This window comes from Pan troglodytes, chromosome 5 (genome assembly GCF_028858775.2).
Source record: "Pan troglodytes isolate AG18354 chromosome 5, NHGRI_mPanTro3-v2.0_pri, whole genome shotgun sequence".
Taxonomy (NCBI): Eukaryota; Metazoa; Chordata; class Mammalia; order Primates; family Hominidae; genus Pan; species Pan troglodytes.
In genome coordinates this window covers 157,358,482-157,384,517 of record NC_072403.2, presented here as the reverse complement: position 1 = coordinate 157,384,517, position 26,036 = coordinate 157,358,482, and the positions used below count along the sequence as shown (strand labels likewise).

The window sequence follows — 26,036 nt, the reverse complement described above, 5'->3', positions numbered from 1 at the left end:
AAATAATCTCCTTCACAGTTGCCTTTCCTTTAATTGACTTCCAAAGGTTTAGCTATGTGCTTTATACCAATTTCAAACTCTTACCTTTACTTGTGCTCATGCCTTTGGGCTTTGCTTAAGAGTGTTTCTCCCAATGCCCAATTAGATAATAAAAGCTCCTTTTCACTCTTTTGTTTAAGGGCAAGAGTTTAGAGGTTAGCTGTTTAGGGTTCAATTCGAGACTCTTCCTTTTACTCCAGCACTAAGACTTTGGACAAGTATTTAAAGTCTTCCAGTCTAAGCCTTCACATCTGTAAAATGAGAACAATAATAATGACAATTGTCACCTCTACCTGTATCTATCCCTGTCCTCTTTTAGATTTTGGCCTTGGGATTCTGGATTACTTAAAACAAAAGTAAGACACAAATATCTCCCTAACCTTATTATATCTCGTAGAAGATGGCAGATGGGTGACGACTGGTGCAAGCTCACCCAGGAAAGAAAAATTTCATAAGCATTGAATAGTTGTGTTACTAATTAGTGGGACAATCTTCGTAACTCCTTCTTCCCCCACTTCTGCCCAATATGTAATAATAGGCATGCTCTGAATAATTGTACTCAAATAAGAAATTACTCCTCCAAAGTTTCTGAGTGAAGCTCAGCTTTGTGCTTTGGGACACACAAGTCTACCAGTTATGTCAATTATATACCAGGGCAGTAGAAGCAATGGCACTGAGACCGACCAGGTGGCCACAAAATACTACAGATAGGAAACATTCGGAAAATAGAATAATTAATTGGGACAACCAAAAGGACAAGAGTAAGAAAACATATGACCATTCAAGGCTATTCCACCTTGAAGAAATTCAAGGCCACTCAGTTTGTATTTTATACAACATTCTGTGATGCCACCAGGAATATTGCTGGACCCACAATTTGGGCACAAAGAAAAATTCCAAAGTTTTTACTGTCCAGGTTTCTTCCAAATTCATTTTACTATTGGGATTTTTGTGATTATTATTATGACTCAGTAGTAGCAGAGGTTTTCATCTTCATAGCACTAAACTCTTCAACGTTTGCTTGTAAAAGTTGAGAGTGAAAATGTAAAAGTCTTCTCCTCTCCTCTCCTCTCCACAGTGTCTGGTACATTGTGAGTGTTCAGAAAATGTTAGTTGGCATTATTACAAATATTATATGTGTTATTGAATACTGACACACATGGAATAAAGCTCCTTTAAATGCTTGATGAATCTGACTGTAAAATTATTCTAGCATCTTCACTTTATACTCTTACCAATAAATAGAATCTACACATCAAACCTACCTGACATTTCCCACAAACCAAACCTGAGGACATTTGCTAGAAGGGAGAGAGCTGGTCAAGACAAACTGTGGGAGCAAGTAATTTTTGAAGACAATTTCCAGATCTACGCTTGACTCAGCTATAGTTGAAGGTCATTTTCTCCCAGGCCAGAGAGAAATTTGTTAGCTCTGCTCATTCATAGAAGGTAAGAATCTGAGCCTTTGGGAACACAGTGGGGGAGCTTCATAAATATATTTAATATAAGGTCTGTGGGTCTCAGGAGCCATGTGTTTGTTCATATGAGCAAATTTTGTGTAGCAGAAACAGGAACTCTCAAGAAAATGACCTGATTCTCCTCCTTTCCCTTTGTCTACTGATGGGGATAGATCAGGAGGGGGATTGTCAGGAGCCCTCTGTGTCCTTGCTGGTGGACAGCTCTGTTCCACATATCTGAGTGGCTGAGTGCAGTTAAAATCAGATACTGAGGTAAATAATTAGCCACTAACTGCTTAGATTGTGAGGCTGAAGGTACTACTTCCAAGTAGTTTCCTTTTTGCAGTTTTCTCACCCCTACTGGGACTACAACATCAAAATGCAAGCTGTAGAAAATCAAACAAAGAAGAATTGACATGTTCTGGAATCAAGACTCTGTCACTCCTATTTTATTTACCTCACTCAAATAGATTTGATGAAGGATGTTTTGATGACTCTCTCTCTAAATAGTTGGAACATCCATATAAATGATTGTTCTATAGCTTTCAAGAAAATTCTGTCATACTGGCTCACAAATTCTTTTTACCCAGCTCTAATTACATAAATTGTTATATAAGCAGATGTCTGTTATACCAAAGTCTATTTCACTTGGGAACTATAATTTTTCTGAGTTCAAATGCCATTGGGCTAAAAAAAAAAACACATCTTTTGATGTTACGAAGAAACATTTTTATGTTGTCAGGATATGAGTGGAAAAGCAATCATCAACCAGGCTCCTTCACCTTCGTGCTCCAGGAACAGAGAAAAGACGCAGAAGAGAGATCACACTACAGGCATCCCTAATGTAACTCTTTATCTTGGTTAAATTAATTCATTTTTCCAAAATACACACTTGTATCAATGACTCCCTTACAACCATTATAAAGACAATATATAAAAATGTTTTCTCTGCGGAGTATTATTTGATCTTTATAAAACAGTAATAAAATTGGTAGAGTATGAGTGATGGTCTTCCATTAGGCAAGACTCCTATCTAAAAGCCACTGTGCTAACATTCATTAATTCACTCACTCATGCATGAATGAAACAATATTTCTGAGTATTTACTATGTGTCAGACACTGTGTTTCTGCTCATACAGAGCAACGAATAGAAATGGACTTGAATGCTGCCCTTAAGAAACATATAGTCTAGTTGAGGAGGTAGACATTAATTAATTAATTGCAAAAGTTGATAATTATAAGCCATGATAAACTTATGATTTGAAAGTATAAGACGTATGGGAGTATGTAGAAGTACAAGGAGGATTCCTTCAGGAAATGAATTTTGAACTTAATCTAAATAACAGGTAGGGCAGAATAGGTAAAAGGAACAGAATGAATTAGGAAAAAACATGTTATGCTGTCTGATTCTAAAAAATATCAACTTAATTGGAACTCAGGGAAAGAGGAGGCAAGGAGTCAGATGAGAAATAAGGTAGATGTAAGATGTCAGGTTGTGAAAAGCCATGTATGCCATGTTAATTTTTTTCTTCATCTTGAGTGAGAGCATTATACATTTTATTCAGAAATTACCCATAATTTATTCAGAAATTACCCATAATCAGATTTATATTTTTAAAAGTTTAGTCTGGCTATAGTGTGAAGAATCATCAGGAAGGGTCAAAAACGGATGAGAGAGACCCATTGGGAGGCATTCTGCAGCCAGTTGTCTGTCGAAGAAAAGATTGGAGTTTGAAATTAGGTCTTGGTGGAGGGAATAGAGAGAAATTGACAGATTTTTAAAAGATATTTAAAAGATAAAGTTCACACTCTTCAAAATAGCCGAGATATGAAAAAAGCCTTTGTATCCATTAGTGAATGAGTGGATAAAGAAACTCTGATGGAGTGGGGCCAAGTTGACTGACTGGAAGCAGCTATGGTGCATGGCACTCACGGAGAGGAACAAAAGGGGCAGAAAATAGAGCACCTTCAACTGAAACATACAGGTACCTGCACTGGGGCTGATCAAGGAAACAGCTCAACCCAGGGAGAATGGAGAAAAGCAGGGCAGAGTGACAGCCCATGCAGGCATGACACAGAGCCAAGGGAACCTCCCCTACCTAGGGAAGTGGTTAATGAATGTGCAACCCTGGGAAACCATGATTCTCCCACAGACCTTTGAAACTCTCGTGTCAGGAGATTCCCTCATGAACCCACTCCACTGGGGCCTTCAGTCTGACACACAGAGCTGTGTGAAGTCTCAGCAGAGCAGCTACTCAGGTGTGCACAGAGTCTCAGGAGCTTTACATATTCTGGCTCCAGGATCCCTGGTAAAAGTGACTGCAATTCAGGAAGGCAGGTGGTCCACACGTACCCCTAGGAAGGGGGTGGAATCCAGGGGTCCAAGCAGCATTGGTCTGAGGGTCCCACTTCCATGGTGCCTCACAGAATAAGACTCACTGGCTTGGAATTCCAGCCAGTCCCTGGCAATAGTGTTGTGCCTTCCCAGGACAGGTTGGTGTTCCTGATGGGAGGGGTGGGCCACTATCTTTGCTGTTTGAATGACCCAGCTTTTCCAGCCTGCAGGCTTCAGAGAGTCCAGACTGACTGGGGAAAGAAGGGATCCCCCAGCACAGCACAGCTGCTCCACAAAAATTTGGCCAGACCATTTCTTTAAACAGGATCCCAATCCATTCATCATCTCTGGGCAGAACCTCCAAACTGGGGCCTACAGCCACCTCTGCCTGTGTTCTCCTGTAGACAGAGTTTCGATTTCTCTTTGGGATGAAGTACCTGGGAGGAGAGGAGGGCCACTGTCTTTGCTGTTCCAGCCTGCCGGCTTTGGCAAGCCCAAGCCTACTGGGGCAGAAGCAATACCACAGTAAGGCAAAGCTGGTCTACAAAAGTGTGGACAGAGTGGTTCCTTAAGCAGGTCTCTGATCTATTCCCCCTCACTGGGCAGGACTTCCTAACTAGGGCCTCCAGCCAATTGGGTCGATGTTCTCTGGCCAACTGAGGTTTGAAAATTTCCTGGGACAGACTCCTAGAAGAAAGAGTGACTGCCATCTTTGCTGTTTCAGCAACTTAGCTGTTCCGGTCTCCAGGCTTTGGAGAGCCCAGGCTTACCACAGATGGAAGCAATACAACAGCACAGCACAGCTACTCTAGGAAAGCATGGCTAGATCACTTCCTTAAGTGGATCCCTGATCCCATTCCTGCTGACTGTGCGAGACCTCCTAACCAGGGTCTCCAGCGACCTCCTGCAGGTGCATTTGGGCTGGCAACATGTCTGTACCCCACTGGAATGGAGCTCCCAGAGAAAGGGGCAGGCTGCCACTTTGCTGTTTTGCAGGCTTCGCTGGTGATATCTCCAGGTACCGGAAAATCTGAGGCAACTAGGGACTGGAGCAGATGCCCAGCAAACCTCAGCAGCCCTATAGAAAAGTGGCCAGACAGTTAAAAGAAAACAAAGAACAAACCCAAAACCTCATCCAAAAGTTAGCAATCCCAAAGATTGATGGTAGATAAGCCCACAAATATGCAAAAGAATGTGCTCCTTTAGATCAAGAATGCAAAAACTCAAAAAGCCAGAGTGCTCTTTCCTTCAAATGACCACATTACCTCTTCAGCAAGGGTTCAGAAGCAGGCTGAGGCTAAGATGGCTGAAATGACAGGAGGAGAAATCAGGATATGGATAGGAATGAACTTCACTGAGCTAAAGGAGCACATTCTAACTCAATGCAGGGAAGCTAAAAATCATGATAAAACATTGCAGGAACTGACAGTAAAAATAGCTAGTATAGTGAAGAACGTAACCCATCTGATAGAGCTGAAAAACACAGTACAGGAATTTTATAATGCAATCACAAGTATTAATAGCAGAATAGACCAAGCAGAGAAAAGAATCTCAAAGCCTGAAGACTGTCTTTCTGAAATCAGGCTGGCAGACAAGAACAGAGAAGAAAGAATGAAAAGGAATGAACAAAACCTCTGAGAAATGTGGGATTATATAGAGACTTAATCTGCAACTGATTGGTGTACCTGAAAGAGATGGAGCGAATGGAACCAATTTGGAAAACTTACTTCAAGATGTCATCCATAAGAACTCCCCCAACCTAGCTAGACAGGCCAAGATTCAAATTCCGAAAATGCAGAGTAAGGAAATGCAGGAAATTCAGGAAATTCCCAGTAAGATACTCCAGGAGAAGATCATCCCCATGACACATAGTTATCAGATTCATCAAGGTCAAAATGAAAGAAACAATAGTAAGGGCATACTAAGAGAAAGGCCAGATTACCTACAAAGGGAAGCCCATCAGACTAACAGCAGACCTCTCAGTGGAAACTCTACAAGCCAGAAGAGATTGGAGGCTAATATTCAACATTCTTAAAGAAAAGAAGTACCAACTGAGAATTTCATATTTGCCCAAATTAAGCTTCAAAAGTAAAGAAGAAATAAGATCCTTTAGAGACAAGCAAATGCTGAGAGAGTTGATAAGCACCAGACATGCCTTAGAAGAGCTTCTAAAGGAAGCACTAAATATGGAAAGGAAAAACTTTTACCAGCCATTACAAGAACACACTGGAGTACACAGACCAGTGACACTATAAAGCAGCCACATAGGCCAGGCGCAGTGGCTCACGCCTGTAATCCCAACACTTTGGGAGGCCGAGGTGGGCAGATCACGAGGTCAGGAGTTCCTGTCCAACCCGGCCAATATGATGAAACCCCATCTCTACTAAAAATACAAAAATTAGCCAGGTGTGGTGGCACATGCCTGTATCCCAGCTACTTGGGAGGCTGAGGCATGAGAATCGCTTGAACCCAGGAGGTGGAGGTTGCAGTGAGCTGAGATTGTGTCATTGCACTCCAGCCTGGATGACAGATCAAGATTCCATCTAAAAATAAATAAATAAATAAATAAAGCATCCGCATAAACAAGTCTGCAAAACAATCAGGTAGCATCATGATGACAGGATCAAATCCACACATAACAATACTAACCTTAAATATAAATTGGACAAATACCCCAATTAAGAAACACAGTGGCAAGCTGGATAAAGAACCAGGACCCATCAGTATGTTGTCTTCAAGAGACCCATCTCACATGCAATAACATCCACAGGCTTAAAATAAAGAGATGAAGGAAAATTTACCAAGCAAATGGAAAACAGAAAAAAGAAAAAATCCCAGGGGTTGCAATTCCAGTTTTTGACAAAACAGACTCTAAATCAACAAAGATTATAAAAAAGAAGGGCATTACATAATGGTAAAGGGTTCAATTCAGCAAGAAGAGCTAACTATCCTAAACATATATGTACCCAACACAGGAGCATCCAGATTTATAAAGCAAGTTTTTAGAGGCCTCCAAAGAGTCTTAGACTCCTACACAATGATAGGAGGAAACTTTACCATCCCACTAACAATGTTAGATTATCAAGACAGAATATTAGCAAGGATATTCAGGACCTGAACTCAGGTCTGGATCAAAGGGACCCGATAGGTATCTACAGAACTCTCCATCCAAAAGCAACAGAATATACATTCTTCTCATTGCCAAATATCTTACTCTAAAATCAATCACATAATCACAAGTAAAACACTTCTCAGCAAATGCAGAAAAAAACACTGAAATCATAACAAACAGTCTCTCTGAGCAGAGCACAATGAATGCAATTAGAAACCATGATTAAGCAATTCACTAAAATCCATACATTACATGGAAATTGAATAACCTGCCCCTGGATGACTGTGGATAAATAATGAAATTAAGGCAGAAATCAATAAATTCTTTGAAACTAATGGGAACAAAGATACAACATACCAGAATCTCTGGGACACACTAAGGCAGTGTTAGGAGGGAAATTTATAGGACTAAATGCCCATATCAAAAAGATAGAAAGATCTCAAGTTAACAACCTAACGTCCCAACTAAAAGAAATAGAGAACCAAGAATAAACAAATTCCAAAGCTAACAGAATACAAGAAATAACCAATATCAGAGCTTGACTGAAGGAGATAGAGACACAAGAAAACATTCAAAAGATCAACAAGGCCAGGAGCTTATTCTTTGAAAAAAAATAATTAAATAGGTAGACTACTACCTAGACAAATGAAGAAAAGAGAGAAGATCCAAATGAACACAATCAGAAATGATAAAGGGGATATTACCACTGAACCCACAGAAATACCAACAAACACCAGAGACTACTATAAACACCTCTATACACATAAACTGGAAACTGTAGAAGAAATGGATAAATTCCTGGACACATACACTCTCCCAAGATTGAATCAGGAAGAAATTGAATCCCTGTACAGACCAATAATGAGTTCAGAAATTGAGGCAGTAATAAATAGCCTTCTAACCTAAAAAAGCCCAGGACCAGACAGATTGTCAGCTGAATTCTACCAGATGTACACAGAATAGCTGGAACCATCCCTACTGATGCTATTTTAAACAATGGAAAAAGAGGGACTGCTCCCTAACTTTTCTATGAGGCCAGCATCATCTTGATACCAAAACATGGCAGAAATACAACAAAAAAGAAAACCTCAGGACAATATTCTTGATGAACATTGATGCAAAAATTTTCAACAAAATACTGGCAAGCCAAATCCAGCAGCCCATCAAAAGCTTATCCACCATGATGAACTAGGCTTCATCCTTGGGATTGTTTCAATATACACAAATCAATTAATGTGATTCATCACATAAAACTAAAGACAAAAACCACGTGATTATCTCAATAGATGAAGAGATGGCTTTTGATAAAATTGTACCATTCCTTCATGTTAAAAGCTCTCAATAAACTAGGTATTGAAAGAACATACCTCAAAATAACGAGAGCCATATATGACAAACCCACAGCCAACGTCACACTGAATGGGCAAAAGCTATAAGCACTCACCTGGAAAACAGGCACAAGGCAAGGATGCCCTCTGTCACCACTCCTATTCAACATTGTATTGGAAGTTCTAGCCAGAGCAATCAATCAAGAGAAAGAAATAAAGGGCATTCAAATAGGAGGAGAGGAAGTCAAACTATCTCTGTTTGTGGATGACATGATCCTATATCTAGAAAATTCCATCATATCAGCCCAAAAGCTTCTTAAGTTGATAAGCAACTACAGCAAAGTCTCAGGATACAGAATCAATGTGTAAAAATTGCTACCTTTCAATACACCAACAACAGTTAAGCTGAGAGCCAAATCACAAACAAATCCCATCACAATTACAGCTAACAAGGGAAGTGAAAGATCTCTACAAGAAGAGCTACAAACCACTGCTCAAAGAAATTAGTGGTACTGTGGCCACCCAGGTGTCCAACTGAGCACACCTGCACCAGCAAGTCCTGAGAAGAGGGAGAACCCTGGCTCTTGTGGGGAAATGGAGGGGTAGGGAAGGGTGTGGGGTACATTATGCCATGAGAAGGGAAAGCATGGAATGAGAGGCTTTGAGGAGAGGAGGTGATAGGGACAGGAGGCAGAGAAATTCTGGGTGGAAAGGATGGGTCCCTGGCGAGGGTCCCACCCTCAAGCCTGGAACAGCAGCCCAAAGTGAGAACATGCATTCCTGTTTTCCTGAACAAATGTTGCCTTTTCCAAAACCACCCATGGCCTGCCCTGCCCCCAATCCTGTGCCCATAAAATCCCCCAGCTCCATCAGCAGAGAGAGTGGAGAAGAGGAGAAGCAGCTGGATATCAGAGACTGTGGTTTGACATCAGAGAGAAGCGGCTTGACTTCAGAGGGATGGCTTGACAGCTATCAGACTGCTTCAGAGAAGAATCCGGTCCTCCCTGGAAAATCACCTTCTCACTCCATTCCCTTTTCACTTCACCTTCCCTCTGAGAGCCACTTTCATCATCAATAAAATCCTCTGCATTCGCCTTCCTTCAATTTGCTCGTCTGACCTGATTTTTCCTGGATGCCAGACAAGACCTCGGGTGCCACAGGTGTGGATGAAGGTGGTCACAATGACCCTCTGCCCTTGCTGGTGGAGAACAACCACCTCATGTGAAAAGGCAGAGGCCCCACTGAGCTGTTAAGCTATCTGTGGATGGCAAAGCTAAAAGAGCACTATAACACATGCCCTCAGGGGCCTTGGGGGTGGCAGGTACGCCACCCTAGATGGTACTGTGGGGGCCGCCCAGAATTTTGCTCCTGCCGGCACCCAAAAGCACTCACCCCAGCTCCTGCACCTGCTCACCTGCATGCTTCCTCCTCTGAATGGTTGAGCGCAGTGGGTTCGAGTGAGTGAAGTTTGTCCTAGCTGGTGCCAAAGCAGCCAGCTAGCCCCAAGACCCACACTCCAGTTCCTGCCTGCAAAAAGGCCAGGGAAAATTTCCTGCTTCAGAAGGAGGACAGACCATGAACTAGGGCAACCTGATGGCCATGGAGGTTGAAGAGAGGATGAAATGTTTTCAAAAGTTTCCTGAACATCATCAGATGACCCTCGACTGACTAAATAAACAGCAAGATCAGGACTGGTTTACTGACATCATCCTGATTGTCAACAGACACCATTTTAAGGCTCACAAGGCTCTTTTGGCTGCTTGCAGTAAGTTCTTCTATAAATTCTTTCAATTTACCCAGGAACCTTTGGTGGAGATAGAAGTTGTTGGTAAAATGACCTTTTGTAATTTAATTCAGTTCACATATACAGCAAAATAATTGATACAGGAGAAGAAGAGGCCAATGATGTATGGAAAGCAGCAGAGTTGTACAAATGCTAGAAGTTATTGACAGGGACAGGAGGCAGGGAAATTCTGGGCAAAGGAGGACAGATCCCCGGCAAGGGTCCCACACTCAAGTCTGGGACAGCAACCCAAAGTGAGAGCATGCCTTCCTGTTTTCCCACTCGAATGTCATTTCCAAAGCCAAGCATGCCCTGCCCTGCCCCCTATCCTGTGCCTATAAAAACCCCAGGCTCCATTGGCAGAGAACGGAGAAGAAAAGAAGCAGCTGGACATCAGAGACTGGTTTGACATCAGAGAGAAGCAGCTTGACTTCAAAGGGACGGCTTGATGGTGCTGCTTTAGAAAGGAGTCCAGCTGGGGATGGAGGGTCCTGCCAGATATGGAGTCCACAGGGCCCGCATAGAGTTTTGCTCCTGCCAGCACCCAAAAGCACTTGCCCTGACTCCTGCGCCCGCTCACCTGCATGCTCCCTCCTGTGGCAGGTTGAGTGCAACCGGTTCCAATGAGTAGAGTTTGCCTCAGCTGGTGCCGAAGTGGCCGGCTAGCCCCAGCACCTGCACACCAGTTCCTACCCATGAAGGGGTCGGGGAAAATTTCCTGCTTCATTATGAAAGCCCTTGAAGTCAGGAACAAAGAAAACTCAGCTCCATTAGAGGAAAATACCACAAGAAAAAAGGTGGCCAAATAAAAGGAAGATTGCAGCAACTTCAAATGTTATCACAGAATCATTGCCATCTGCAGAATCAGAACCTGTTGAAATTGAGGTAGAGATTGCTGAAGGCACAATTGAAGTGAAGGTGAAGGCATCAAAACATTAGAGGAAGTGGATTCTGCCAAGCATCCATAAAGTACACACAGAACACAAGTTCCTCTAATGATTCTGCTCTAGCACTGTTGGCAGATATTACCAGCAAGTATCATCAAAGTGACAGAAAAGGGCAGATTAAAGAAGAAGATGGCCATGCATCTGACCCTACAAGCATACAGGTAGAAAGTATCGAAACTGTGGAATGTCAGTTGTCACATGTGAAGGACTTGTTCCATTGTGAGAAATGTAATGGTTCATTTAAATTGTTTTATCATTTGAAGGAACGCATGAAGTCACACTCTACTGAGAGTTTCAAGTGTGAAATATGCAATGAAAGGTATCTTTGGGAGAGCACATGGAAACAGCACCTAAATTGTTACCATCTTGAAGAAGGTGGAGTCACTAAGAAGCAAAGAACTGGGAAGAAAGTTTATGTATGTCAGTACTGTGAGAAGCAGTTTGACTGTTCTGGACATTTTAAAGAACATCTTAGAAAACATACAGGTGAAAAACCTTTTGAATGTCCAAATTGTCATGAAAGATTTGCTAGAAATAGCACCCTCAAATGTCACCTCACTGCATGCCAAACTGGAGTAGAGGCAAAAAAGGAAGAAAGAAGCTCTATAAATGCCATGTCTGCAACAGTGTGTTTAACAGCTGGGACCAGTTCAAAGATCACTTGGTAATACACACTGGGTGTAAACCCAACTATTGTTCTTTATGTGACTTGTGGTTTATGCAAGGAAATAAATTAATGAGGCTTCTCAGTGACACTATTTCAGAGCGTCTAGTAATGGAAGAAGTTCTTTCAGTAGAAACGTGTGCAAACTGAACCTGTGACATATCAATGACTATTATAGAACAAATTGGGAAGGTGCGTGTGCTACCATTGCTTCAGGTCCAGGTGGATTCAGCACAAGTGACTGTGGATTCAGCACAAGTGACTGTGGAACACGTCCATCCAGATCTGCTCCAGGACAGCCAGGTACTTTGTTCACACATGAGTGTGCTTCCAGAGCAGGTCCAAATAAGTTATCTAGAAGTGGGTCGAATTCAGACTGAAGAAGGTACTGAAGTACACGTAGAGAAGCTTCACTTTGAATGGATAAATCAGGTGCCAGTGGAAGTACAAACTGAACTTCTAGAAGCAGACTTGGACCACGTGACCCCAGAAATCTATGAACCGAGAAGAGAGAACCTAGCCAAGCAGATGCTGCTGAGGCTGCCAGGGAAGATCACGAAGATGCTGAGGATTAGAGAGCAAGCCAACAGTGGATTCTGAAGCTGAAAAGGCAGAGAATGAGGACAGAACAGCTATGTTCTGGTTTTAGAATGAAATTACACATGAATATATTTTTAAATTTACTTGTTGGGTTTTTGAATGGATTATGGGCAGTATGACTGTCCTTAAGCTAACAGACAAGTGGACCAAAGTTAAGCTATTTGTTGTTGTGCTGAATTGTTTTTGTTGAAACAAATTGATTCCTCTTCCCCAGCTCAATGCCACAGAGGAGGGATCTGTTCCATAAATTAAGGGGAGTTTTGAGAAGTACATTTCTGGAAACTTAAGTGGATTATATTCTTAATACAAGGTTGCATATGACTGTATCTATTTTCATTGTGGTAAAAATTCTCCCTCTTCTCTTTCCCAGGTCATGTTCTTCCTCAAATTTCTTTCATATTATAAAATCAAACTTAAATCATTAGAATACAAGTTTATGTATTCTAATACATGCTAGAAAATTGACTATATAGGAAACACAAGGCTGCATGACGAACATTGCATTGTTACTGTGCAGTTAAATTTTGGCTTTCTTTCGTTGGAACAAACGTTGTTGTCTACCCCAGTAGTCACAGATGCTATCTCTGCAACAGAGAGAGGGGTGGTGGCAAAATTTTTAGAATGTTAAGAAAAGAAAATCCACACCCATGTGCCGTTTCAAAACCAGCTAAACTTCTGTAAAGCATCTGGTTCTTTCAAAGTCTGTGTCATAAGGAGCAATGCAGCTAATGCTATAGTACTTTATATTTTTGCCTATAATAACAACCACGAGTTATTTTTCGCTTAAGTTAGGTTAAGAAATTTTATTTAATGGCAGCCGAAGTGCCAATTTCAACTGGGAAAATTTATTTACCTCTGTGGTAAACTTTATTTTGATTGAAAGTTGCACTAGTATTTTACTACCAGATGAAAAAAAGATGAGCATCATTTAAAAATTAATGTATTTAAAATAAAGTACAGGGAAAAACATGTATATAATTATCAGGCTTTTTTTTAATGGAATCTTTTCCCCCAATCCTTAATGTAAAGATCTTGTGCTATAACTTTTAAAGCCATATAAATAAGAGTGCTAAACTGTGGGGTTAAAAATAAATGTCTAAATATTTTTAATCAATATTACTTGGAAAATAAAGTCTCTCTCTCTCTCTCTCTCTCTCTCTCTCTCTCTCTCTCACACACACACACACACACACACAAACACACAAATTAGAGATGACACAAACAAATGGGAAAACATTCCATACTCATGGGTAGGAAGAATCTTAATTGTTAAAACAGCCATACAGCCCAAAGCAATTCATAGCTTCAATGTTATTCCTATCAAACTACCATTGACATTCTTCACAGAAGTAGAAAAAATATTTTAAAATTCATGTGGAACCTAAAAAGAGCTTGAATATCCAAAGCAATCCTAACTAAAAAGAACAAAGCTGGAGGCATCACACTACCAGGCTTCAAACTATACCATGCTGCTACAGTGACCAAACAGCATGGTACTGGTACAAGAACGGTCACCTAGACCAATGGAACAGAATAGAGAACCCAGAAATAAGACCACAGACCTACAACTATCTGATATTTAACAAACCTTTCAAGAACAAGCAATGGGGAAAGAATTCCCTATTCAATAAATGGTGCTGCAATAACTGGCTAGCCATAAGCAGAAAAGTAAAACTGGACCCCTTCCTTAAACCGTATACAAAAATTAACTCAAGATGTATTAAAGACTTACATATAAAACCCAAAACTATAAAAACCCTGGAAGACAACCTAGACAATGCCATTTAGGACATACACATGTCCAAAGATTTTATGATGAAGACACCAAAAGCAATTGCAATGAAAGCAAAAATTGACAAATGGAATCTACCTAAACTAGAGAGCTTCTGCACAGCCAAAGAAACTATCAACACAGTCAACAGACAACCTACAGAATGGGAGAAAATTTTTGCAAACTATGCATCTGAAAAAAGTCTAATATATAGCATCTATAAGGAACTTAAATAAATTTACAAGAAACAAAAAGAACATGAACAGACACTTTTCAAAAGAAGACATACATGCGACCAAGAAGCATATTAAAAGAAGCTCAACATCATTGATCATCAGAGAAATGCAAATCAAAACTACCATGTGATACCATCTCACACCAGTCAGAATGACAATTATTAAAAAGTGAAAAAATAACAGATGCTGGCGATGTTGCAGAGAAAAGGGAATGCTTATACACTGTTGGTGAGAGTGTAAGTTAGTTCAACCATTGTGGATGACAGTGTGGCGATTCCTCAAAGACCTAAAGACAGAAATACCATTCTACTCAGCAATCCCATTACTGGGTATGTATACAAAGGAACATATGATCCATATGTTGTAAAGACACATGCACACATATGTTCATTGTAGCAATATTCACAACAACAAAGATAGGGAATCAACCTAAATGCCCATCAAGGTTAGACTAGATAAAGAAAATGTGGTACATATAACCCATGAAATACCATGCAGCCGTAAAAAAGCATGAGATCATATCCTTTGCAAGGGCATGGATGCAGCTAGAGGCCATTATCCTTAGCAAACTAATGCAGAAACAGAAAATCAAGTACAATGTTCTCACTTATGAGTGGGAGCTAAATGATGAGAACACATGGACACATAGAGGGGAACAACACACACTGGGGCTATTGGAGGGTGGAGGGTGAGAGGAGGGAGAGGATAAAAAGCAACTAATGGATACTAGGCTTAATAAGAGGGTGATGAAATAATCTGTAAAACAAATCCCATGACACATGTTTACCTATATAACAAACCTGCGCATCCTGTACACGTACCCCTGAATTTAAAATAAAAGTTAAAAAATAAACTCTTATACATATGTAATGTATAATAGTATAATAGAATATTATTCAGCTTTAAAAAGGAGAGGATTCTTTCATTTGCCAGAACATGGATGAATCTAGAAGAATAAATCAGACACACAGAGAAAAACACTGCATGATTTTACTTATATGTACAATCTTAAAAAATAGGGTCAAATATATAAAGATAGCACACTGAACCACAATAAAACCGTGGTTAGTGGGTTTGGGGGAGAAAAAAGGGAGAAGTAGGTCAAAAGATACAAAGTAGAAACTATGTAGGATGAACAAGTCCCGAGATTAATGTAAAATATGATGACTCTAGTTAAAAACAGTGTATTGTATTAGGGATATTTGCTAAATGAGTAGATTATAGCTGCTCTTGTCATAGCAGAGGAAAAATAGCTAACTATATGAAAAGAAGAACATGTTAATGTGATCTACTCTAGTAATGATTTTACTATATAAATGTATGCTATAACATCATGTTGTAGCCCTTAAATATGCATAATAACATTGACTTAAAAATAAAAAGATAATGTTTAGAGGTGAGTATCCTTAGCACCTCCCACCTCAAGTACCTGAGAAGAGTCCTTCTGGGGTGACCTTCATCTGCAGCCTGCTACAGCTGGCAGCTTTAGCTTTACCTTTTGGGGCAACCCCTCTGGAAGGTTCTATTTGGAACTCTTAAGTATTGGCAGCAGTTGCTGCCCTGGTCTACATACTAGTAGGTGCCTAGAAACTCTCAGCCAACCCACGGCTCACAGCATGAAATTTCTTGGCTTTGGTTTGGCTGTATCCTCACCCAAATCTCATCTTGAATTGTAGCTTCCATAATTCCCACATGTGGTGGGAGGGACCTGGTGGGAGATAACTGAATCATGAGGGCAGTTTCCCCCATACTGTTCTCATGGTAATGAATAAGTCTCACAAGATCTGATGGTTTTATAAGCGGAATCCCCTTTTACTTGGTTCTCATTCTGTCTTGTCTGCCGCCACGTGAGACGTGCCTTTTGCCTTGCATCATGATTGCGAGGCTTCCCCAGCCACATGGAACTGTGAATCCATTAAACCTCTTTTTCTCTATAAATTACCCAGTCTTGGGTATGTCTTTATCAGCATCATGAAAACAGACTAATACATATTTTATTTCTCTCATTGCAAGGGCAGAACATCCCTTTTCTGCTTTAAGGTTAACCCAGACTTCCATGCTCTGAATTTCATCACTTATCCTCTGTCCCAGGACCAACACCTCACTCCATGTGACATTTAATCTTCTGTAGGTATTTTCAACCCTGTTTGCTTCCTTCCCTGCGGTTTGTAGTTCATTCACTTCTCTCTCTGAAGTGCTGCCTGAATGCTATCCTCTCCCACCCCCTGCCAGTAAAGGCCAAGAGTTTCTGCTTTTTGTCTTCATGCTCTGGCTTCAAAACTCACTCCCACTCAATTACCCACCACTTCACTAGTGATCTCATGGATCCCGAATCTGGTTTATAGTTATCAGAACATGTTGTAGAATAATATCTCAGTGGCATTTGATGTTACTATGTCCTCTTTTGAAACTTCTCCTTGATTTTCCATGACACTACTCTCACCTTGTTGCCCCTCTTCACTCTTACCATTCCTTCTCAGGCCTTATACATTTTTCTATTGCAATTTTATATACTGGCCCAAAATTGGATCTCAGGCAACTTTCCATTCTCAGGCTATAATGTGTGCTGGGGAACCCACTGTTTCATTGGTTTTGTGATAGTACCTTAGCATGTGGGAGAGAGCTGAAAGGGAATTTCTAGCCAATACCTCACTCCTCAATGTTAGTATATACACTATATATATATAATATATATATATTTTTAATGTCATTAATCAGACATCTATACCTGAATACCAAAATAAAACAAAAACAATAAAAATTAAAACCAGAAACTCTTATGCCATATATTTAAGTAATTAATTATATGAAGTGGACTGCCTTAGTCTTTATCACTGGATATAGCCAAGCAGAAGATAGGCAACCATGACTTGGGGATATTATAGAGAGGGTCCAAATATTGAATGTTGAATAGATCTTCTTTAAGGTCTCATAAAACCTGAGATACGATGATTCAAATAACATTTATGTGGACATGGTAAATGCAAGACATTTTGTTTTCGCATATTTGTTTTTATTAATCCTCTGAACAATCCAGTGATTTATGTCTGTCTTTTGCATGATTTAAAGGGATCCGGCAGTTAATATATTTGTCCTATAATTACATACAGAATGTAGATGGCAGAGCTGGGATTTGGAGATTATGTCTTTGACTCCAAACACTATACCTTTCTCATACTAACAGATGATTCTTTGGTGTGTATATATGTTATTTCTTCAACAGGATTGTTATCTTTTTGGGGGTGGTGAACATGGATCTTCAAAAAATTCTCCAGAATACCTAGTCCATCAAATAAGTGCACAGGCAGATCTAGGTTTCATGGGGACTAAAGCTCATAAAATATTTGGGGTGCTCTTTTAGAAAAAAAAACAGAAAATCATGAGTATACCTTCTAAGGCTTTGTTTGACAGGGGTCAGTATATTTAGGGGGCCTGAAACCAAAGCATAACTAAATGTATCACAGGACTGAAAACTTGCTACCTAAACACAGTTGTCTGCATCCTAAATCATTACAGAAGAACAGCAGAAAATCTACTTACTATTCAGAATTACTAAAATAGAATTTTCAGCTGTTTCTGATCAGGGACATGATACTGTGATGGTTTCTGAAAGAACCAGCCTATTAATCTAAAAGCTGAATTCTGTCATGTAGCAAGATAGACTTATATCTTTTTAAATTTTTGCATGGTGTTGTAAGGTATAGCCTGCTCATTAGAAAGATATATTTGTTAGATGTATTAACTTCTTAATGCTTCTTCTCCATCTCAGACAGACTTTTAGAAACCCAAGTAGGGCTAGGGTTCGTGAGGCAAGCCTCCAGTGAGCTGAAGTCATTACTGAATGTGTGAGATACCTTGGCAACAAACTAGAGATGAAAGGCTTGATCATGGTGTTAGCTGAAACAGCATGACAGATAAATTGGGTACAAAACAAAGAAGTGATTGAGAAGCTAGTGTTTTCAAGACTGTTGTGTGGAATTATGTGCTTGGGCATCCTTGTTTAACATCACAGCTTGTTCTTGACTAATATGAAATTGCTTTCTCTTCTCTTGAGTTCTGATTCAAAGTCACCCTAAAGCATAGCAACACATTTTATCTCTGGATGATTCACTTCCTCAACAGTATGAGGTTGTTCTAGTCATTACATTTAGGTAAGAGAATAAATGAAATAATATCATCAGTTACATTTTAGTCTTCAGGGACATGGCAGATTGATGATTTACCTCCTTAAATTCTAACCTCAAATATAAGAGGCTAAAAAACTTTGAGTAAGTTTCCAGCTTTGTTTTAAGCAGGGAGAAAACCAAGCTAGCTATCTTTGTTTCAGAGAGGTATAGAAACTCTTCCATTTATGATGACTAAACATTAGCTACCTGTGTTTGTTGAAAGCTGAGTAATGCTGGAGGAATTCAAACATGGACTAGCTAGACACTTGGCTTATGTGCTACAGAAGATTTAATTGAATGCTTGTCAAAGCTACTTTTAACTTTAGGAGGCAGGTTTAAATAATAAGGGCTATTTCATGCTAAAAGACACTGTTGATTTTTAAAAAATAAAAAAAAAGAAAGAAACTTTGAGGAGCTTACATTCTCCCATTTGCTTTTCTCATTAACATCGTGTCAATACTGTGCCAGTATACAGAAAATAAATTGATGAGGCCTACGTTAACTGAGAGAATAATTGATCCTAAGGTGTGTGTCAAGACAACAAACAGTTTTATTTCTTTTGGAGCTGCATGCACAGCCAAGTACTCACTCAATTCAGAAATTTCCTTTCATGCTTGCCCTTGAAGCTGTTCTTTAAGCCACAGAAAAAAAAAAAAGAATAGCTATAATTTAAGACATAAATAATCAATGCAATGAAACAAAGAGTATGGCTGAGTGACAAATAGAGAGCCAAAAGTTGACTGTAGTTGTTAATGCTGATCTAAAACAGAGATTCGTAAAGCAAAATGGGTTCTCATTGTATTTTCTATCATCTGGCTTCAGTAAATTTCTGCTTCAAGTAGCTGAATGTTGCCATTTTTTTCTGAACAAAGGCTTCTCTCCAAGTGCATGTGAGGTTTTCATGCATTATGCTTACTAATGGCCCAGTCCTCATTTTGTCCAAATAAAGATTACATAGAGTATCTTTTTCATTTTACACTAGCAGCAATTACTTTTATTTAAATAAATAGAGGCTCTTTATTGGTACCCATGGACTGTGATCAAACATACCACCTTTTAACAGCCTTTATTGTCACCTACATGCTGTAATAAAAAGTAGATCAAGCAAAAAATTGCATTTTTCCAGCATAATTTCTTTTAAGCCTTAGTGTTAAAGCTGGAAAAAATTGCTGAGTGGCATTCTGTTAACTAACGATATAATTTATTATCATTGCCACAACTAATAGTGCTACTGAAATCACCGTGAATCTGAAATTATCATTTGCAAATTCTGCACTGCTTTTATTTTTCAGGAGAAAATGTAAATGTGCACACAAAACACAGAAGAACTCTGTTAGTTGGATGTTTGTAGTTCCCCTGAGAGAAAGAGAATAAGAAACATGTTTGTCAGTTTCTTATGATGCCTTTTTTTACAGGTAGTGTAGATTTTTCTGTTGAGTCAGGCATAAGATTTGCTTCTAAGCATTTGTATGATTGACTTAGTGAATGACCATGGTTTGGTCCTTATTTATGTATTCATCCAAATATGTTGTTTATGGTCTCACTAAATTATCCTTAAAGAAACTACAGCATCAGACTGATTTCAATCTAGAGACTATATGTACACATTTTCTGTTAGAAAAATAATGGATCTTAATATTTTAATAATGACAGTATGTATTAGTTATCATTTCTGTATAATAAATTATCACAAAACTTAGTGGCTTAAAATAACAACAAGTACTTATATCCCACAGTTTCAGCATGTCATGAATTTGAGAGCGGCTTGGCTGAGTGGTTCTGGGTCAGGGTCTCTCCTGAGATTGTAGTCAGGTCTTGGCCTGGGCTGCAGTTATCTGAAGACCTGACTGGGGCCAGATGATCCATTATCAAGGTGGCCCCTTATAGTTAACTATAACAATTAGGCTACTAAATTAGCATCCCTGATGAGCAAAACCTAGCATTTAATAAGCTCATCAAGGGCAGCTACTGGTAATGCTTTCCCTGAAGCAACAATCTATTTTATCCTCGAAATAGTGTGATATTTAGAAACCGATCATTTTGGACCTTCCCTTCTGGCAATATGGCAGAATAAATTTTCTGAAAATTCTCCAGTTTAAAAAACAAACAAATGAAAAATAAACTTTTATTTTGGAACAAATATGCCTTTTAATTTATTTTTGGTTTAAAAGTAAAAAATAAAGGAAATCTTTGAGGGCATCCTTCTCCACTATCCAAAGGATATAAAAGATTAGTGAACAAAAAGCAATCACAGAAAGCCCCAAGGTTGCCCTGAGGGCAATTGTTTTTTTTCTGGTGCTACCATCCATTGGGAGATTAAATCCTGTGACAGTTGAAGGTGGAAATGCTGATAGTGGAAATTCTTCATTAGTCCACACAACTTTAAGGGGCTAGATTGTTCCCAGCGCACAAATGCTCTTAACTTTCAAAAGATGCAAATGCAAATTTTCTTTGGCCCATGCAACTCCAGTTTAGACTCATAGGTTTTCCACATAAAAATATCCAATTATGAGCTCATTATTAAAGATCACCAAATAAACAAGGAAATAAGCTGCCATGAAGAAGAGTTACCAGAAATAATTGCTAATACATTTAAACCCCAAAAGACTAAAGATTAGAATTACCCATAGTTGTAAAAGAGATATTTAAAGAAATAGGAGGAAATCATAAAAATAAGCAAATGACAATAAGCTGTCAAATATTATCAGATACAATTGAAAAGATTCATTTAATCAAAAGGTCTATCATTTTGATATGTGTGTGTCTCTAAGTAGCCTCAAGATATAGTAAGGAAAAAGGTAAATTGGACTTGATTGTACAAGTCAAACACTTTTGTACATCACAGGACATTGTGAAGAAATCGAAAAGATAACCTACAGAATGGGAGAAAATATTTGCAAATCATATTTCTAATAGGGAATTAATATTCAAGATATAAAAAGATCTCTTACAGCTTGTTAAGATTTGGGTTTGTGTTCCTACCCAAATCTCATGTCTAATTGTAATCCTCAATGTTGGAAGGGGGCCCTGGTGGGAGATGATTGGATCGTTCTTGTGATAGTTAATTCTCACAAGATCTGCTTGTTTAAAAGTGTGTAGCACTTCCCCCTTCCCTCTCTTCCTCCTGCTCTGGCCATGTAAGATGTGCCTGCTTCCTCTTCCACCATGACTGAAAGTTTTCTAAGGCCTCCTCAGCCATGTTTCCTGTACAGCTTGTAGAACTGTGAGTCAATTAAACCTCTTTTTTTTTTAAATAAATTACCCAGTCTTAGGTAGTTATTTATAGCAGTGTGAACAAATACACTACTGAAAAACAAAGAGACAGACAACCCAATTAAAAACTGGCAAACAATTTAATGGTATATTTCTTGAAAGAAGATATATGAATGGCTTATAGTCACATGAAAAGATGCTGAGCAATACTAATCATTACAAAATTGAAAATCAAAACTACAATGAGATACCACTTTGCAACTACTGGCATGGCTATAATTTTCTTTAAAAAAGAAAATTAAAAGTGTTGGCAAGGATGTGGAGGAATTGAAATCCTTTTATGTTGCTGGTGAGAATGTAAAATGGTGCTGCCTCCATGGAAAATAGTTGGTGGTCCTTCAAAACGCTAAACATGGGATTGTCATATGACTCATCAACTCCACTGCTAGGTAGGTACCCAGAAGAATTGAAAACAGGGACTCAAACAGATATTTGTATGCCAGTATTCATTGCAACATTATTTACAATAGCCAAAAGATGAAAACAAACCAGGTGTATATCAACTTATGAAAAGATAAACAAGATGTGGCATATAGAGCCATAAAAAGTAATAAAGTTCTGAAACATGCTACAACATGGATGAAACTTGAAAACATTGTACTAAGTGAAATAAGTCTATCACAAAAGGACCTATGTTGTATGATTCCACTTATATGAAATACTAGAATAGGCAAATTTGTACAGACATAAAGTAGATAAGAGGTTATGGGAATACATAGTTGTTGCTAATGGTCATAGAGTTTCTGTTTGGGGTGATAAAAAAGTTTTGTAAAAAGATAGTGGTGATAGTTGCACAACATTGTGAATGCAATTAATACCCTTGAATCATATATATATATATACACATATATATGTGTATATATATAGTTAAATCATATATATATATAGTTAAAATGGCTAATTGGCTAATTTTATTTTATATATATATTTTACTAAAATAAAAAAATTTGGCAAAAATGGATAATAATACTGAAAGAAGAGGACAGATCTTTACTACTGGGAGACGTCAATCTACTTCTCTCCACTATTGATAAACATAGTTTCTCATTATGGATAGAACCAGTGGTCAAAAATCAGTAAAGACAAAAATTTAAGTGACACAGATAACAAGCTTTTAAAAAATATTTTAAAACACAGCACCTCACAAATTAGAGAACAGAGTAGAACATATATAGAAACTAACCACAAATCAAGCAAAAAGTACATAGTGAAACAAGCACATAGTATAACATACAAAGAAACTGACCACAAATCAAGCCAAAAGCAGATCTTAATAACTTGCGTAAAATTATTATCATACAGACTACATTATCTGGTATTTATGCAATGAAGTTAAAAGTAAAAAATAAAATTAAGAAAACATACACAGTTTCAAATAATTTATGGTGAAAATAGAAATCATAATGAAAATCATAAGTACTTATAACAACTATAACAACTAAAAATATTACATATAAAACATATGGGATGAAATGAAAAGGCTTCTTAAAGGGAAATGTATAGCTACAGATGCTTATGTTAGAAGAGAAACAGAATCCATCTTAAGAAGTTAGAATTCTGTTACATTGGCCTATGTGTCTGTTTTTATGCCAGTACCATGTTGTTTTGTTTACTATATTTCTGTGACATAATTTGAAGTCACATAATGTGATTCCTCCAATGTTGTTCTTTTTGCTTAGGATAGCTTTGATTATTCTGGGTCTTTCGTGGTTCCATATACATTTTATAATTTTCTTTTCTATTTATTTGAAGAATGTCATTGGTATTTTGATAGAGATTGCATTGAATCTGTAGATTGTGTTGGATAGCATGGACATTTTAACAATATTGATTCTTCCCATCTATGAACATAGAATATTTTTCCATTTTTTTTGGTGTCCTCTTCAACTTCCTTCATCAGGGTTTTATAGTTTTTATTATAGAGATCATTAACTTCTTTGGTTAATTCCAAGGTATTTAATTTTATGTGTGGCTATTGTAAATGGGATTACTGTTTTGGATTTCTTTCTCACATTTTTCATTGTTGGCATATAGAAATGCTACTGATTTTTGTATGTTGATTTTGTATCCTGCAACTTTACTTATTTGTTTATCTGTTCTAGTAGTTTTCTTGTGGAATCTTTAGGTTTTTCCAAATGTAAGTTTACATCATCAGCAAACAAGGATAATTTGACTTCTTCCTTTCAATTTGGATGCCCTTTATATCTTTCTCTTTTTTGATTGCTCTAGATAGGACTTAGAGTACTATGTTAAATAACAGTGGTGACAGTGGGCATCCTTGTTGTGTTCCAGATCTTAAAGGAAAGGCTTTTAGTTTCTCCCCATTCAGTATAATACTAGCTGTGGGCCTGTCATATATGAATTTTATTATATTGAGGTATGTTCCTTCTATACCCAGTTTGTTGATGGTTTTCATCATGAAGCAATAGTAAATTTTATCAAATGCTTTTCCAGCATCAATTGAAATGATCATATGGTTTTTATCCCTCATTTGATTAATATTATATATCACATTGATTGATTTGCATATGTTAAACTATGCTTGCATCCCAGAGGTAAGTCCCTCTTGGTCATGATGAATGATTTCTCTAATGTATTACTGAATTTGGATTGCTAGTATTTCGTTGAGGACTTTTGCATCAATATCAGAGATAATGGCCTGTAGTTTTCTTTCTTTCTTTTTTTATGTATCTTTTTCTGGTTTTGCTATCTGGGTAATACTGGACTCATAGAATGACTTTGAAAATATTCCTTACTCCTCCATTTTTTGGAATATTTTGAGTAGGATTGGTATTAGTTCTTTAAATGTTTGGTAGAATTCAACAGTGAAGCCATCAGGTCCTGGGCTTTTCTTTACTGGAAGACTTTTTATTATATCTTTGATCTTGTTGCTTGTTATTGATGGGTTCAGGTTTTAGATTTCTTCTGGGTTCAATCTTGGTAGGTTGCATATATCTGAGACTTTGTCCATTTTCCAATTATCAGCATATAGTTGCTCATAGTAGCCTCTAATGATCCTTTGAGTTTCTGCAGTATCAGTTGTAATGTCTCCTTTTTCATTTCTGATTGTATTTACTTGGACCTTGTCTCTTTTTTTCTTAGTCTGGCTGAAAGTTTGTCCATTTTCTTTAAGTTTTCAAGAAACCAACTTTTTGTTGCATTGATGTTTTGTATTTTTTTCCATTTCAATTTTATTTATTTTTACTCTGATCTATGCTATTTCTTTTCTTCTAATGTTGGGTTTGGTTTGCTCTTGCTTTTCTAATTCTTTAATATACATCATTAGATTGTTTATTTGAAGTTTTTCTTCTTTTTGATGTAGGCACTTATAGCTGTAAACTTCCCTGTTAGTACTGCTTTGGCTGTATCCCACAGGTTTTGATATGTTGTGTCTTCCTTACCATTTGTTTCATGACATTTTTCAGTTTCCTTCTTAATTTCTTCAGTGACCCACTGGTCATTCAGGAGCATAATATTTAATTTTTATGTATTTGTATAGTTCCCTAAATTCCTCCTATTAATTTCTAGTTTTATTCCATTGTGGTGAGAGAAGATGCTTTATGCTATTTTAATTTTTTGAAATGTTTTAAGACTTGTTTTGTGATCTAACATATGGTCTGTTCTTGAGAATGATCCATGTGTGCTAAGAAAAAGAATGTGTATTCTTAAGCTCTCAGATGAAATGTTCTGTAAATATATTTAGATCCATTTAGTCTATAGTACAGATTAAGACTGTTTTTCTTTTTTTGTTGTTGTTGTTCTTGATTTTCTGCCTAGAAGGTCTGTCTAGTGCTGAAAGTGGGGTGTTGAAGTCTCCAGTTAATATTGTATTGTATTGGGGCCTATCTCTCTCTTTAGCTCTAATGATATTTCCTTTATATACCTGGGTGCTCCCATGTTGGGTGCATATATATTTAAAATTGTTTTATCTTCTTGCTGACTCGACCCCTTTATCCCATGTAGTCAACTGCTTTGTCTACAAGTCAACTTCTTTGTAGTTTTTGTCTTGAAATCTATTTTGTCTTATATGAGTATAGCAAATCCTGCTCTGTTTTGGTTTCAATTGGCATGGGATATCTTTTTCCATCCCTTTATTTTCAGTCTATGTGTGTCTTTATATGTGAAGTATGTTTCTTGTAGGCAACAGATCAATGGCTCCTGTTTTTTCATCCATTTCACCAGTCTCTGTCTTTTGATTGAAGGGTTTAGTCCATTTACATTTAATATTATTATTGATAAATAAGAACTTATTGCTGCCACTTTGTTATTTGTTTTCTGGTCTTCTTTCATTTCTGTCTTCTTCTAGTAAAGATGATTTTCTCTG

General features: G+C 38.0%; 1 protein-coding gene and 1 pseudogene across 1 annotated transcript in view; both read left to right on the top strand.

Annotated features, from left to right (window-relative positions):
• The window catches only part of EPM2A (EPM2A glucan phosphatase, laforin), a 345,250-nt gene that overhangs the window by 225,847 nt on the left and 93,367 nt on the right, over window positions 1-26,036 (top strand). The window lies entirely within an intron of this gene.
• LOC472145 (zinc finger protein 131-like) lies at window positions 8,917-12,513 on the top strand (annotated as a pseudogene).